Source organism: Nothobranchius furzeri, chromosome 16 (assembly GCF_043380555.1).
Source record: "Nothobranchius furzeri strain GRZ-AD chromosome 16, NfurGRZ-RIMD1, whole genome shotgun sequence".
In the NCBI taxonomy this organism is placed as follows: Eukaryota; Metazoa; Chordata; class Actinopteri; order Cyprinodontiformes; family Nothobranchiidae; genus Nothobranchius; species Nothobranchius furzeri.
In genome coordinates, this window is record NC_091756.1 from 26,224,698 (window position 1) to 26,238,346 (window position 13,649).

A 13,649-nucleotide genomic window follows, 5' to 3' on the forward strand; every position below is an offset into this window, starting at 1 on the left:
ACACCTCAGACAGATATGCACACAGACTTCAGACATTACACAACATAAGTGTCCACTAGGTGGGGCGGTAGGGTATGGACTCCTCACTTCAATTTGCGCAGCTGCTCGGAGCAGCGCTCATCACCTCCGTTTGGACAGGGGAGGGAGATAATGGATTAGAGGGCACATTGACTCCTAGATACGGTTCCACAGCCTTCACCGGTCACATTCCCGCCCAGGCTGGGATTGGGAGAAAGAGTTTCCATAGCAACGGCAGCATTCCACATTTCTTCCGAGGGGAGTTTAAACTTCAGCCTCACAGGCTCCAAGGGCACCAGATTTAAATAAAAATTGTTTTGGGGACAGACAGAGATAACTTTCTCTCTGCCTTAGTGTTGTTGGGGTTATTAGGAGCGAACAATTCGTAAGCTTTAACTTACTTTTGGATTCTTCAATAAATTCTGTAAATATGGAACTATTTACTGATTTATTAATTAATTAAGATATTCTTAGATATCTTCGGGGCACCACCCTTTAATTAGAAAGGGAAATGAATCCAAAACTCTTATCAGTCTTTCTTGAAGTTCGTAGAATCCTCGGAGCAGAGACTTCTCTTCGACACAACAAAGCTACTGGACACAAAAATCTGAATTTTATAACATTTAATTAACAATTTGTCAAATGAATAAACAGTGGAATAGATGAATAATAACCGTGTGATATGATTGAAGATGGATGTGTTTGCATGTGATGGAGGATGTATGAATGGGGTCCTTTGTTCTCACAAAGGAGTAGTGTGTGTGTGTGTGTGTGTGTGTGTGCGTGTGTATGGATTCAAAATGGAGTCTTGAATACAAGATGGCTGACCCCTTTGTCTGGCTAAAGTGTGGGTGGCAACTTGCACTTTAACTTCCAAAGCACTTAGAATCAGTAGTAACTTAACCTTAAATCACTCAAAACATTTCAAAAGATCATGAAACAACACAAAAGATTAATCACAAATTAATATCTTTTAGTTTCAGCCTGGCCATGACAGAAACCATTTTAAGATACCAAACAATGATCAATAAGCAGTTTATTCTTTCAAAATGACCCGACTGACGTGTTTGGGACGAAAGAGGAAAGCACGAAGCTACTTTTTAAGCAATAGACGCGGTTTATTGCTTATTTGAGACTATAGAGGAAACGGGAGAAGGAAAGAATGAGAGAAAGAGATGAGTTTCTGATCACCAGAACAGTGAAGCGTCCCTCACTGTTTTGATTTGACGGTTCTCCGTGTTTCTCCGCAGTTTGGCGTCGTCCGTCGGTTTGATGCTTTCTCCGTTGTTTACCTCCACGAGTGTTTCTCCACGGGCTGGACAGAGACAGCAAAGTTTCTTTCTGTGCTGAGTTATAACTTACAGCGTGCTTGATGGAGTTGTTGCTTTCCTCCGCAGTTCTGTGTCCTCAAACATCAGCTGGAGGGGAGCAGAAACGAGCAGATCTGATGGGCTTGCAGTTTAGTTTCCAGCAGTTCCGTGGGCTCAACTTGGCACTTAGAGCTTCCGCGTGCTCAAGTTGTCGGAGCGTTGACAAGCGTGTCCTTACCGCCAGGTATCCTGGGCAAAAGAACGAGGTTTCTTTGTCTCTGCTGAAGATTTATGGTCTTAGTTTGCGGGAAAAGCTCCACGGCTTCCCGCACATGCGCAGAACGTGTTTCTGGTACTAGGCAGTGACGTCATCACAATGCTTCCGTGTGCAAAGCATCATGGGAAATGAAGTTTCTTGGCGCTGATGTGATTATTTGCTTTTCAGAGCAATTTAAGCACAGTCATTTTGGGGAAAATCACTGCATAGTAATTTCCTCATGAGGTCAGACCCTCAACATTCCCCCTTTTGGTTTCGGGGATCGCGCCCAAAGCTCGATCGTCGGAAGCACAGATGGGTTTGTTCCTCATGAACGTAGGTCGACTTGATTGTCGGAAGCACAGGTGGGTTTGTCCCTTAGGACGTTGGTCTCCTTGGACGCCTTTGTCTTTGGTCTTTGTCTTGGATCCTGGCGCCTTTGGTCTTTGATCCTGGTCAGGCACAAAGAGGATAGGAAACGGGATAGTCCCCAACGCGCATAACGAGAAGAAGCCACTCACGCAGGTGGTACGCAATGATGATGTCGTCCATGCGAGAGGTAGTAGTGTAGAAGGAGGAAGGTCGGTGTGCGGTTAACTCCACGAGTGGACACAAAGGCATCTCACCGCCGGCCATACAGTTCAGTTTATGGAGCACGCGGTGATGTACGAGGTCCATAGTTCGCAAACGCGCATTGACCTATGTGGTCCCAAGATTCCCCCCTTTTTGGTCCAAAGGGTGGATCAGGACAGTCTTTGGGCTAAAACAAGGACCATAAAACTAAGAGGTACTACAATGTGCTGGTGTGTCAGACAGAGTCATTGACAGACTGAGCTGGGCCGGCACATAACCACTAGTCAATATGTGACCAAGTAAGAAACAAAAATACAGAAAACCCCCAAAAAAAAACATGTAACATATAACATCCAAGAAAATTCATAGCAACCTTGAGGTCTCATAAAATACATTCTTAGGTCATACATTCAGTGTGTAGCTTATAAAGAATGTGACATAATGCAACACTCAGATAAAAATGTGAGGTAGACTAAATTGAGAACTACTCTTAGGTTTACAGAATAACAAAGAAAATGTTGCTCACCCCCTTTAGACAGGTGTGGTACATTCACGCTTGGAGTCTCCCCGAACGCGGTTACGAGGCACACCGTAGGTGAGCAAGTGCATCTTATCTTGGAGTTTATTAACACGCCTGTAGGCGGAATAAGCTATCACGGCCGTGATGAGCCATTCCATCCCCAGGGCGACCAATGTGCAGATTAAAGTCGTATAATCTGTGTCAATGTAGCGTCTTGGGCGTCAAAGTAAGTTCACGCGGGTTTTGTGTGAACTTAGCAAATTTGGTTCCTTCAATCAGTAATTGTTGGTCAATTTCTAAATCGAAGGCAAAGTTACAACCCCGGAAAGCGTCCATGATCTCAATCTCTGAGTCATGCTGTTCGAGGTTGAGGTGATGGAGTGTCAGGTTTCTAGTTCAAAGTGGAAATGCCTACCGTCCTTTCAAATACCAATGTTCAGCATCGACTTAAACCTATAGATGTGAGGTGTCACAATTATGGGAACATGTAACAGGAAACCGAGTTCTAATTTTCTGCATCAACGTGAATGGGAATTGCACTACCTAGGCTGTACGCTAGGTGGATTTGTGAAAGGTGCACAGTAGAGGGGTAGCAGCTGTCAAGCTAACTTTGAGCAGGTCCAGTGGTACCAAGTACGGGGAAATACGACTTTCAACCAAGCTGTCCAGCGTGGAACTTACTTCCCTGAGCAGGTCCTGCATCAAATCTCTCACCACTCGTGTGTACACAATATCCTGATGTATGGTTTCAGACAAAGTCTTGATTGCACGTAGAGATTCATTAATCAGAGCCTAGTATAAGTACCAGAGTACTCTGTAAGGTTTTAGTAGGTACATCCTGTTAGCGGTCTAGGAAGGAGTTTCTCTTGGTTAGTGAAAGTGACGGCGGGGGGGGGCTTGGTTCTTTGTCGGTTAGTACATGTTAGTGGGTTAAACGTGCACTTCCCCCCCCTTTTCCATTTCCATGCATAGAACTATGTAGCGACTACGTCTACCTCCTGCGGGGAGTCTGGTCTCTGTACCCGCGGGGATGGTTTGACGTAGGGTTTGATTTGGTTTGCATGCACCCATTTGTAGACAGGCTCCTGTCTCGCTTTGGTGATGCGTAACCTGTATGCAACTGGAGAGAGTTTTGCCACGATCTCAAATGGTCCTGACCAGCAGGGCAGGAACTTCTTAGCTTTGCGTGCCGGTTGGGCGAACCGAAAGTAGAATACTTTGTCACCCACCTCGTATTCGCGGCTGGTTGTCTTTTGGTCGTAGTAGGCTTTAGCGCCTTCTACGTTGGTCTCCAGTTTCTTCTGAGCGTGCGCGAACGTAGCTCTGAGGTGTGTTTTCAAGTCTGCCACATACTGATGAGCGGTATAGGCAGTGGCAACACTGACATCCTCTGGGTGATACAGGAGGTGCAGTGGTAGAGTCATCAGTCTGCCGGTCATCATCTCAAAGGGCGTAACCCCCGTGGATCGCTGTGGAGTGGACCGTATGGCCATCAGGACCAGAGGGAGCTTGACGTCCCAGTCCTTCCCAGTGGAGCAGACGTACTTTTTGAGCATAGAGACGACCGTGCGGTTCATCCGTTCGACCTGTCCGGATGACTGTGGGTGATAGGGAAGGTGGAATCTCACTTCCACTCCCAGAAGTTCAAACAGGGACGTCATTACACTGGATGTGAAATGAGTTCCTCGGTCAGAGTCAATGCAGAGTGGAAGTCCCCATCGACTGAAAACGTGGTTAATCAGCAGTACAGCGGTTGTGACGGCTGTATCGTGTGGCGCTGGAAGGCACTCAACCCACTTTGTGAAACTGCAAGTTACAGTTAGCATATATTTGTTTCCTCTTGCCGATTTGGGAACCGGTCCAACCCAGTCGATCTGCAGGTGGGACCAAGGGAAGGTTATTCCCCTGCGTTGCAGTGGTGCTCTAGCAAGCGGCTGGGAGGGTTGAAACTGGGCACAGATGAGGCAACCTTGGACATAGCTGTGTACGTCCTTGGACATCGACGGCCAATATGCTACTTCTGTCAGTGACGCGAGCGTAGCTTTTGCTCCGCGGTGACCTCCAACCGGAGTGTCGTGGGCGTAGGCAAGCATTACTCCTCTGTGGTCGAGTGGAACGACCCAGCGCGGCGGGCTGTGATCGTCACGCATGTAAACTAACAAATCGTTTTGTAGTTTCAGGTGCGTGAGTTGACGATGCAGGTTTACCAAATCTCGGCTTGCGCCATTAGGTGGTGATGGTTGTTCAGGCATCGGGCCCTTTTGGAGAAGCTCGCGGATGAGCTTCAGGTCAGGATCTTGTTCCTGCATGGTGACTAGGTCCGCGTCCTGTAGTTGTCTGCCTAGAAACACGGTTACCCCAACGGTCCGAGGTTCGTCTGCCTGTTTAGCATGGCGACGAGTAATCGCGCAGACCTCGTGAACAGCCTTGGGTGGAAGCCACTCGTCTTTGAATTCCCAGCAGGTTCCCTGGTCAGCACCGAGCTTAGCAAGGCGGTCTGCTTCGTCATTACCATCTTTCTCCGGACCTAGGGTCCTGGAGTGACCTTTGACCTTTTTCCAGTAGACCATTATGCCTTTCTCAGTGGTGAGCAGATCACACGCTAGGAATAACTCCGAGTGTTTCACGTCTCTGTTCCTGGAGTTTTTCATGTGGTTCTCCTTCCACATGGGGAAGTGAGAAATGAAGCTGTGTCTAGCGTAGTTTGAATCAGAGCAAAGGACGATTTGAGTGATGTCCAAGGCTGCCGCCTGCTGGAGGGTTATCAACACTGCAGCAATTTCGGCGTACTGACTAGACTTTTGGCCCAACCGGTAGTGATTTGGTTGCTTAGTGTCACAGTCCACCCAAACAACTCCAACCCCAGCACGGAGCTGGCCTTCGTGAAGGTAGGAGCATCCATCAGTGTAAACTTTCGGAAGCCCTTGGCAAACATTCTCATCAAAGTAGCGATGATTGGATGCGGTTGGGTAGACTGCGGCAGGTGTGTCCAGGGGGCCCATGATGGAGTCAGAGTCACAGTGCTGGCAGCCTGCTAGCCCTTGTCCTAGCGCTAGCTTGGTGTTCTGACCATACTTGACCTCAATGTTGTATCCTTGGAGCACCATCATCCACGTCGCAATGCGGCTGTTTGACACTCTTCCTTCGCGCAGACGCTGGCTGTTTAGGAAGGTAACAGGCTGATGACACGTTTCAATGATCACTTTCTGTCCACCGATGTAACTACGAAAGTTTTCGACGGCCCAGACTGTAGAGAGGAGAGCTCTCTCGCAGTCTGAGAACTGGAGTTCCACCTTGCTCAGAGGCTTGCTGGCGTATGCCACAACTCTCATGTCCTGATCGTGTTTCTGCTTCAAAGCAGCGCTCAGGCAGTGAGAGGAGAAAGTAGCCTCTATGTAGAACTCTTTATCCTTGTCTGGGTAAGCCAGACAGGGTGCGGACGCCAACTTCTGTTTTAGGAACTGGAAGGAGTGTTCTTGGGGTCTGTCCCACACGAAAGGTGTGTCGTTCTGAAGCAGCTCAGTGAGGGGCCTCGCTGTTTCAGCGTACTCCTCAATGAACTGTCTGGAGTAGATGCAGACTCCGAGGAAGCTCCTGAGTTCAGTCAGATTAGCTGGGGCTTTGATGTCCTGAATGGCTCTAATGCGTCCCGCTTGGGGCTCGACTCCATTAGGGCCAACCAGCAGTCCAACATACTCCACTTTGGTTCGACACCACTGTCCCTTGAGAATCGCCAATTTAGCTCCGGCGTCAGCGAGCTGTTGCAGCACGTGACGGAGTTCGGCCAGGTGCTCCTCGAAGGTTCGACTCCTCATCAAGATGTCATCGACATATATGAGGTTCCCTCTGGAAGCAGCATCTGACATGGCTTTGTGGAGGAAGATGTTGAACTCGGCAGGTGAGTTAGAGTAGCCAAAGGGGCAGCGGTTCCAAGTATATTGGCGATTTCCAAAGGAGAAAGCCAGTTTATACTGGTCCGCCGGCTCAACCTTCATGGTCCAGAAGCCGTTGGCTACGTCAACCGTAGAGAAGAAACGAGCATCTCTGACTCTGGCTAGCTCCTGATCTAAATGGATCATAGGCCACCTGGAGAGAGGTACTTGTTTGTTCAGTGCACGATAGTCTATGGTGAGACGCCATTTCCCAGTCGGTTTCAGAACCGGCCAGATGGGAGAGTTGTAAGTGGAGTTACACTCTCTGATGATGTTTTTCTCCTTCAGCTGATCGAGGATCTCCTGGATCGACTCATAAGCAGCGAGGGGAATCTTGTACTGACGTACAAAAGTAGGAGGGGCATTCGGGTTCGTTGGAATGCGAACCGTATGCAGGTTTGTGAGTCCACAGTCCAGGGAGTCCCTGGATAAGATGGACTGAAACTCATAGAACAGGCTTCTAAGCTCTGCTCTCTGCTCCTCTGACTCCAGCGCATCCGCTTTGTCAAGCTGCTGGCTGACTTCGGCCTCGAAGCCGTCATAAGGTTCAGAGGAGGAGGGTCTCTGGTGTTCCGGGCTTTCAACCGGTGACTCAGAGGGTTGAGTATTTATTGCAAAAACCGTTAGACACTGACCGCCGTCAGTATCTAAGGTTGCACTGCAAATGGGTTCCTCAGGAAGGGCTTCATGCCGCTTGATGGTAATCATTTGTGAAGGGAAAGTACTGAATGTGTCTGCACCAACCTGTCTGTCATTCAAGAACAACGGAAGTTGTCCGATCACGGGGACTGAAAGTTCGAAGTCATGGAATGAGCTATCTATCAGCATGCCCAAGGGCTTTCCTGCCGGCATGTGGATAGGACTCCGGGTCGGATTTTCGACCAACAAGTAGGCAGAACGATTGTTCAGCTCCAAGAGTGGCGTGCCACAGACGGCTAAGTTGAGCTCCAAGAAGTGTGGTGATGGCTGGAAGAAGGCCTGTGTGCCTGGCAGCTTCTGATGCTTCATCAGAGTCAGACGAACAGGCACTCCTTTGACCTGTGGGGGCAGAACCGTGCTGGCCTCAACCACTGCACGGCAGGCCTGTGGAATGGTCTGACCGGACAGCAAGTGTTCAGGGCCTTCTGAGCCAGGCTCAGAGGATGGTGTGGCCCGGGCCCAAAGGACTTGATTGCAAGTGTCCAGCTGGGCACCGAGTCGAACCAGCAGATCTGCTCCAATGAGTGCAGGTGGATCAAGCTGTGGTATGATGCTGAATGTATGTGTGAGCTGTCTTGCTCCAAGTTGGATAGTCAGAGAGCAGACCTCTGGCGCTTTCAGGAGCCTCTGCGGCCAAGTAGGTGACAAGAGCCGATGGCTACGTGTCACACTGACCAGAAGGGGGTCCTTCTGACGCAGGTGTTCAAACGTCTGCTGGCTGATGGCTGACTTTTCAGACCAAAGAGCAAGGCGAGCATCTGAGATGTGGGTGCAGTTGATGGTAAGACCACCAACTATGTGTGGTGCATATGGCTGCAGGCTGACGTTCTTCAGCGAGCAGAGAAAAGATGAATGTGTGCGGAACGGAGTTCCAGGAGCGGTTTCATGCCTTTGCAGGCGGACATCGTCTGTGGGAGCCGTAGGGAGGGGCATGACCTTGGAACAAGGGTTTTGCGGCTCACTTATGCTGACCTCAAGAATGGAGGATGGTCGGCTGCTATCTCGGTTCCAGGGCTTAGGTGTGTCCACCTGGGCCCACAGTTGACCCTTCTGGCAGTCGATGAGGGTAGCTAGACGTTCAAGCAGGTCCTGACCAATGAGAAGTGGTTCAGTGTCTAGCTGGCAGACATAAAACGGGTGAACCAGAGTCATGTCTTGGAAGGTGATGTCCAGCCACGCCCGGTGAGTGATACACTCCAGGGTCTGGGTGTAGCTGGTGATTTTCAGGTCACAGGGTTCTACCTGGACTGGTTTCCCGAGCGACCGCATGGTGTCAGACAAGCGATGGAACAGTGTGGAGCATATCAGGGTGATTTCTGAGCCAGTATCCAGCAGAGCATCAACCTGTATGCATCCACCTACGTTGGTGCTACAGTACAAACGGCGAGCATGATCATGGTTTGTTAAGTCACCAAGGAACTTCAGAAATTTAGTATCAAGTTTCTCTGGGGGGTAGATTTCAGGAGACTCCTGTGATCTACCAGTAGTGTTCCCCCAGCTGATCAGGTAGGTCCTGGCCACGCTGGGGGTTTGAGCCACGCCTAGTCATGCTGACGTTGGCTCTGGGTCTGGCTTCTTAGAAGACGACTTTGGTATAAGGGTTTCTTCTGCAGATCTCAGCTGTTCCTTCTGTTTAGCTAGGAACTGCTGAAACATCTCCTGGACGTCGGCTTTGGTCAGAAACTCATCTGCGGACTCGCGTCCGGGACCTACCTGTGGGCGGCGCTCCTTAAACCTTCCATTGTTCCGACCTGCCTGCCGTTGGTTTTGGTTGGGCCACTTCCTGTCTGATTGTCCAGACCTAGGTGGCCAATCAGCACCCCCCTTCCCCTGTTGAGGAGATTGGGACTGCTCTCGCGGTTTAGCAGGTCTAGGTTTAGCAGATTTTGGCTTAGTGGGTGGAGCTTCTGTGCCTTCAAGCTCCAAACGCGGCTCGGCGTCGGGAGCTAGGTGCATGACGCGGTGATGTGCGTCAGGCTTTTGGGGCTTTCCGCCGGCTTCCCAAGCCTGTTGAGCGTATCTCCTAATCTCCTGAGTTGTCAGTTTCTTCATCCGACAATACATTGAGACTTCGGAGCGAACACACTCGTGCAGGTTGTGAATGAACAGGGATCTGAAGGCAGGGTCTTCCTCGAGCCCAGGGCCGTTTCAACCTTGGAAATAAGCACTTTTGAGTCGGCGATAATATTCTCTGGGGGGTTCGTTTCTCCCGTGTTTGATGGAGAAGGCCCCCATTGTAGCTGACGCGGAGTCTGCATACGTGGCGTATTCATCTCTCAACGCTTGGCAGAGCGAGGAGTACCGATCTCGAATGTCAGGTGGTAGAGTTTCCATGAAACCATGCACCGTTCTAGATGTAGTTTTCCAAATTAGCTTGAGCTTTTCCCTTGAAGAGGGTGCTGGAAGATCAAGCAGACAACGTTCTATCTCCCTGAGATAATCATCAACATTGGATTCATTGGTGTTAGGATCAAAGCGTTCTATGTCTTTAGCTAGCGATTCAATTTGACGTACACGGAGCCCTGACTCACGGTACGGCGCGTCATCCTCTGACTCTGACCCACGGTCTGTCTCAGAAGGCGCTGGATATCGCTGGTGTGCTCTGGGCTCCCAATGTTGACTCCTGGGGCCCAAATCGGGGTTCGGCATGCTGTGGCGGGCTGCTGGCACGTCACGTGGGTGTCCTGGGAGGTCCTCCTCCCGGGGCACGTCTGCGTAGTGCAGCCTGCGTCTTTCAACTGGGGCTTCTGCGTAATACGCTCTGTCCGGGTACAGACTGGCGTATGATGCTTGGTCATGCAGCTGGTTACCGGCATGCCGAATACCGGAGTAGCTAGGATGGGTGGATGGTTGAGGTGCAGCTTGGGCTTGTGCATAACCCCAGCCGGCACCTTGCACCCTTCGTGGACTGGGGGAGCGGTCTAAATAGAGGTGCCGCTCAGCTGGTCGACTTCTCACAGATTGAGAAGGCCGTGAAGATGAGGGTGGTGGTCCAACCTGGGGTTCGAGGGCGAATTGCCCTCGGCCCCTAGATGGTCCTGAATGCCCTAGAGTGTGTGTAGGGAACGGGACCGAAGGTTGGGACAGATGAGCTTCATCTCTCCCCTGCGGCGTGCGTCCGTCCAGAGAATCATGGTGTTTCCCCCCTTCCCACTGTCTGTTGTCATCAGCAGAAGGGGGCGGGGTCTCCTCCCCATCTTCCCCAGAATCGGTGTTGTCTTCCTCCTCGTCATCCTTCTGCCTTCCATTTTGCTGCCTTTCAGCTAGCATGCTCTGGAGCTTCATGATCTCTCGATCATGTTGGAGTTCTCTCTGATAGAGGATCAAGGCTAACTTAGCTAAGTGAACCTGGATTGGTTTTGTACCATCCGGGTTTTCTATTTGATCAATTACAGCTTCTAGCTCGTCGCTACGCTGTTCTTCAGTGAAATCCCTAGAAGGGTAGTCGGGTTCTCGAGCAACCGCGACCAGTTTGGACAATATTTGTCCAGAAAGTAGGCCAGGTTCATAGTCGTGGGCCGCAGCGCCACCTGGTTGCTGGGAGTTGGTCAGGTCACTACTCTGTCCCTCCATTTTAACAACCGAACCAAAAATAGCCTAGTAGAGCTTCTGCAGATAGCTCAAGGCTGCACCTTTGGCAGCAACTGCTAGCTTTGTAGCAGAAAAACACTAAATTAACCTTTGTGCGCACAGGTTTTAGCGTTTTAAGATTGCACGGAATGCCGTGACTGACGCTTAAAATACTATTCCTTTCAGTATTTTAGCAAAAGCTGGTGCGTTGCCGTAGCAACGTCTTACAACACTTGGGTGTTAAATATGCTAGTTATTCCTTCAGAATATTAGCAAACAGGGTGTTATCAGTCTTTGAGTGAAGGTTTCAGTTAGTTATAATAGCCACTGTGAGTTAAAGTCGCTAAATTAGCAGTTAATTTTAGCCTAAAAGGGTTAGTCAGAATCACTTACATACTGCACCTTTAATGAGGAACTGAATTTTAACCTAAAAGGTTAGCCAGAATTAATTACACATTGCACCTTTAAGGAAAAACTGAATTTTAACCTAAAAGTCAACCAGAATTAATTAACACGTTGCACCTTTAAAGAAGCACTGAGTTACTGGTGAGAGTTCGATGCAGCTTCCTGCTCAGCGAAATCAGCACCACTCTGTTGCTGGTTCAAGGATGAACAACTGATTATTTTTAATTCAAGCTCTTTGGATTTATTTGTTTGTTTGTGCCGGATAGAAATCTCTGTGTATCCAAGCCTCACACGGGGCACCAATAAAATGTTGGGGTTATTAGGAGCGAACAATTCGTAAGCTTTAACTTACTTTTGGATTCTTCAATAAATTCTGTAAATATGGAACTATTTACTGATTTATTAATTAATTAAGATATTCTTAGATATCTTCGGGGCACCACCCTTTAATTAGAAAGGGAAATGAATCCAAAACTCTTATCAGTCTTTCTTGAAGTTCGTAGAATCCTCGGAGCAGAGACTTCTCTTCGACACAACAAAGCTACTGGACACAAAAATCTGAATTTTATAACATTTAATTAACAATTTGTCAAATGAATAAACAGTGGAATAGATGAATAATAACCGTGTGATATGATTGAAGATGGATGTGTTTGCATGTGATGGAGGATGTATGAATGGGGTCCTTTGTTCTCACAAAGGAGTAGTGTGTGTGTGTGTGTGTGTGTGTGTGTGCGTGTGTATGGATTCAAAATGGAGTCTTGAATACAAGATGGCTGACCCCTTTGTCTGGCTAAAGTGTGGGTGGCAACTTGCACTTTAACTTCCAAAGCACTTAGAATCAGTAGTAACTTAACCTTAAATCACTCAAAACATTTCAAAAGATCATGAAACAACACAAAAGATTAATCACAAATTAATATCTTTTAGTTTCAGCCTGGCCATGACAGAAACCATTTTAAGATACCAAACAATGATCAATAAGCAGTTTATTCTTTCAAAATGACCCGACTGACGTGTTTGGGACGAAAGAGGAAAGCACGAAGCTACTTTTTAAGCAATAGACGCAGTTTATTGCTTATTTGAGACTATAGAGGAAACGGGAGAAGGAAAGAATGAGAGAAAGAGATGAGTTTCTGATCACCAGAACAGTGAAGCGTCCCTCACTGTTTTGATTTGACGGTTCTCCGTGTTTCTCCGCAGTTTGGCGTCGTCCGTCGGTTTGATGCTTTCTCCGTTGTTTACCTCCACGAGTGTTTCTCCACGGGCTGGACAGAGACAGCAAAGTTTCTTTCTGTGCTGAGTTATAACTTACAGCGTGCTTGATGGAGTTGTTGCTTTCCTCCGCAGTTCTGTGTCCTCAAACATCAGCTGGAGGGGAGCAGAAACGAGCAGATCTGATGGGCTTGCAGTTTAGTTTCCAGCAGTTCCGTGGGCTCAACTTGGCACTTAGAGCTTCCGCGTGCTCAAGTTGTCGGAGCGTTGACAAGCGTGTCCTTACCGCCAGGTATCCTGGGCAAAAGAACGAGGTTTCTTTGTCTCTGCTGAAGATTTATGGTCTTAGTTTGCGGGAAAAGCTCCACGGCTTCCCGCACATGCGCAGAACGTGTTTCTGGTACTAGGCAGTGACGTCATCACAATGCTTCCGTGTGCAAAGCATCATGGGAAATGAAGTTTCTTGGCGCTGATGTGATTATTTGCTTTTCAGAGCAATTTAAGCACAGTCATTTTGGGGAAAATCACTGCATAGTAATTTCCTCATGAGGTCAGACCTCAACAGTGTTCTGTTGGTCTTCAACCCCTCTAGATCCAATAATGGCGTAATTAATCTATCCCAATCCGTGCTGATTCGTCAACTCGCTCCTTGATGGAATCCACCTTCTGGGCCAGAGCCTGAATCTCAGCCAAAGTTCCAAGCTTTTGACTCATCTCGACAATTATATGAGTTTGTGCGTTCACAGCGCAATGCATTCCATCCCTGAGCTCCGGGATTGAGCTAAAATTCCTCGAAAGCTCGTTAATTTTCTGGTAAGCCAGGTAACCGCTCAGGCCAAACAGCAAGAATCCCAACACCAAAACCAAGAATATCCAAACATCTACAGATGTTGAGAGAGGCATTTCAGGTTCCACTGTTTCCAGGAGTCCATGATATACCCAGCTGGCTCTGTCCCAGAAGGGCATCCGGGAGCCCCTTCTCTCGTTCTCACCGTTGAAAAACTTTTGTCAATCGCATTGAGAGACCAACTGACCAGATCCATTTTTAATGATTTCAAGTTTCCAGAAAAAATGCAGAAGGCGCCATGCACAGACAGGACAAAGAGCCTTGTGGTAACGAGGGAGGGAGAGGATAAAAAAGCGTCTGTACT

At 48.6% G+C, this 13,649-nt stretch overlaps 1 protein-coding gene across 3 annotated transcripts in view; it reads left to right on the plus strand.

Moving 5' to 3' along the window:
• rhbdf1b (rhomboid 5 homolog 1b (Drosophila)) overlaps positions 1-13,649 on the plus strand; it is a 98,266-nt gene that overhangs the window by 22,706 nt on the left and 61,911 nt on the right. The gene's annotated exons all lie outside the window — the stretch shown is intronic.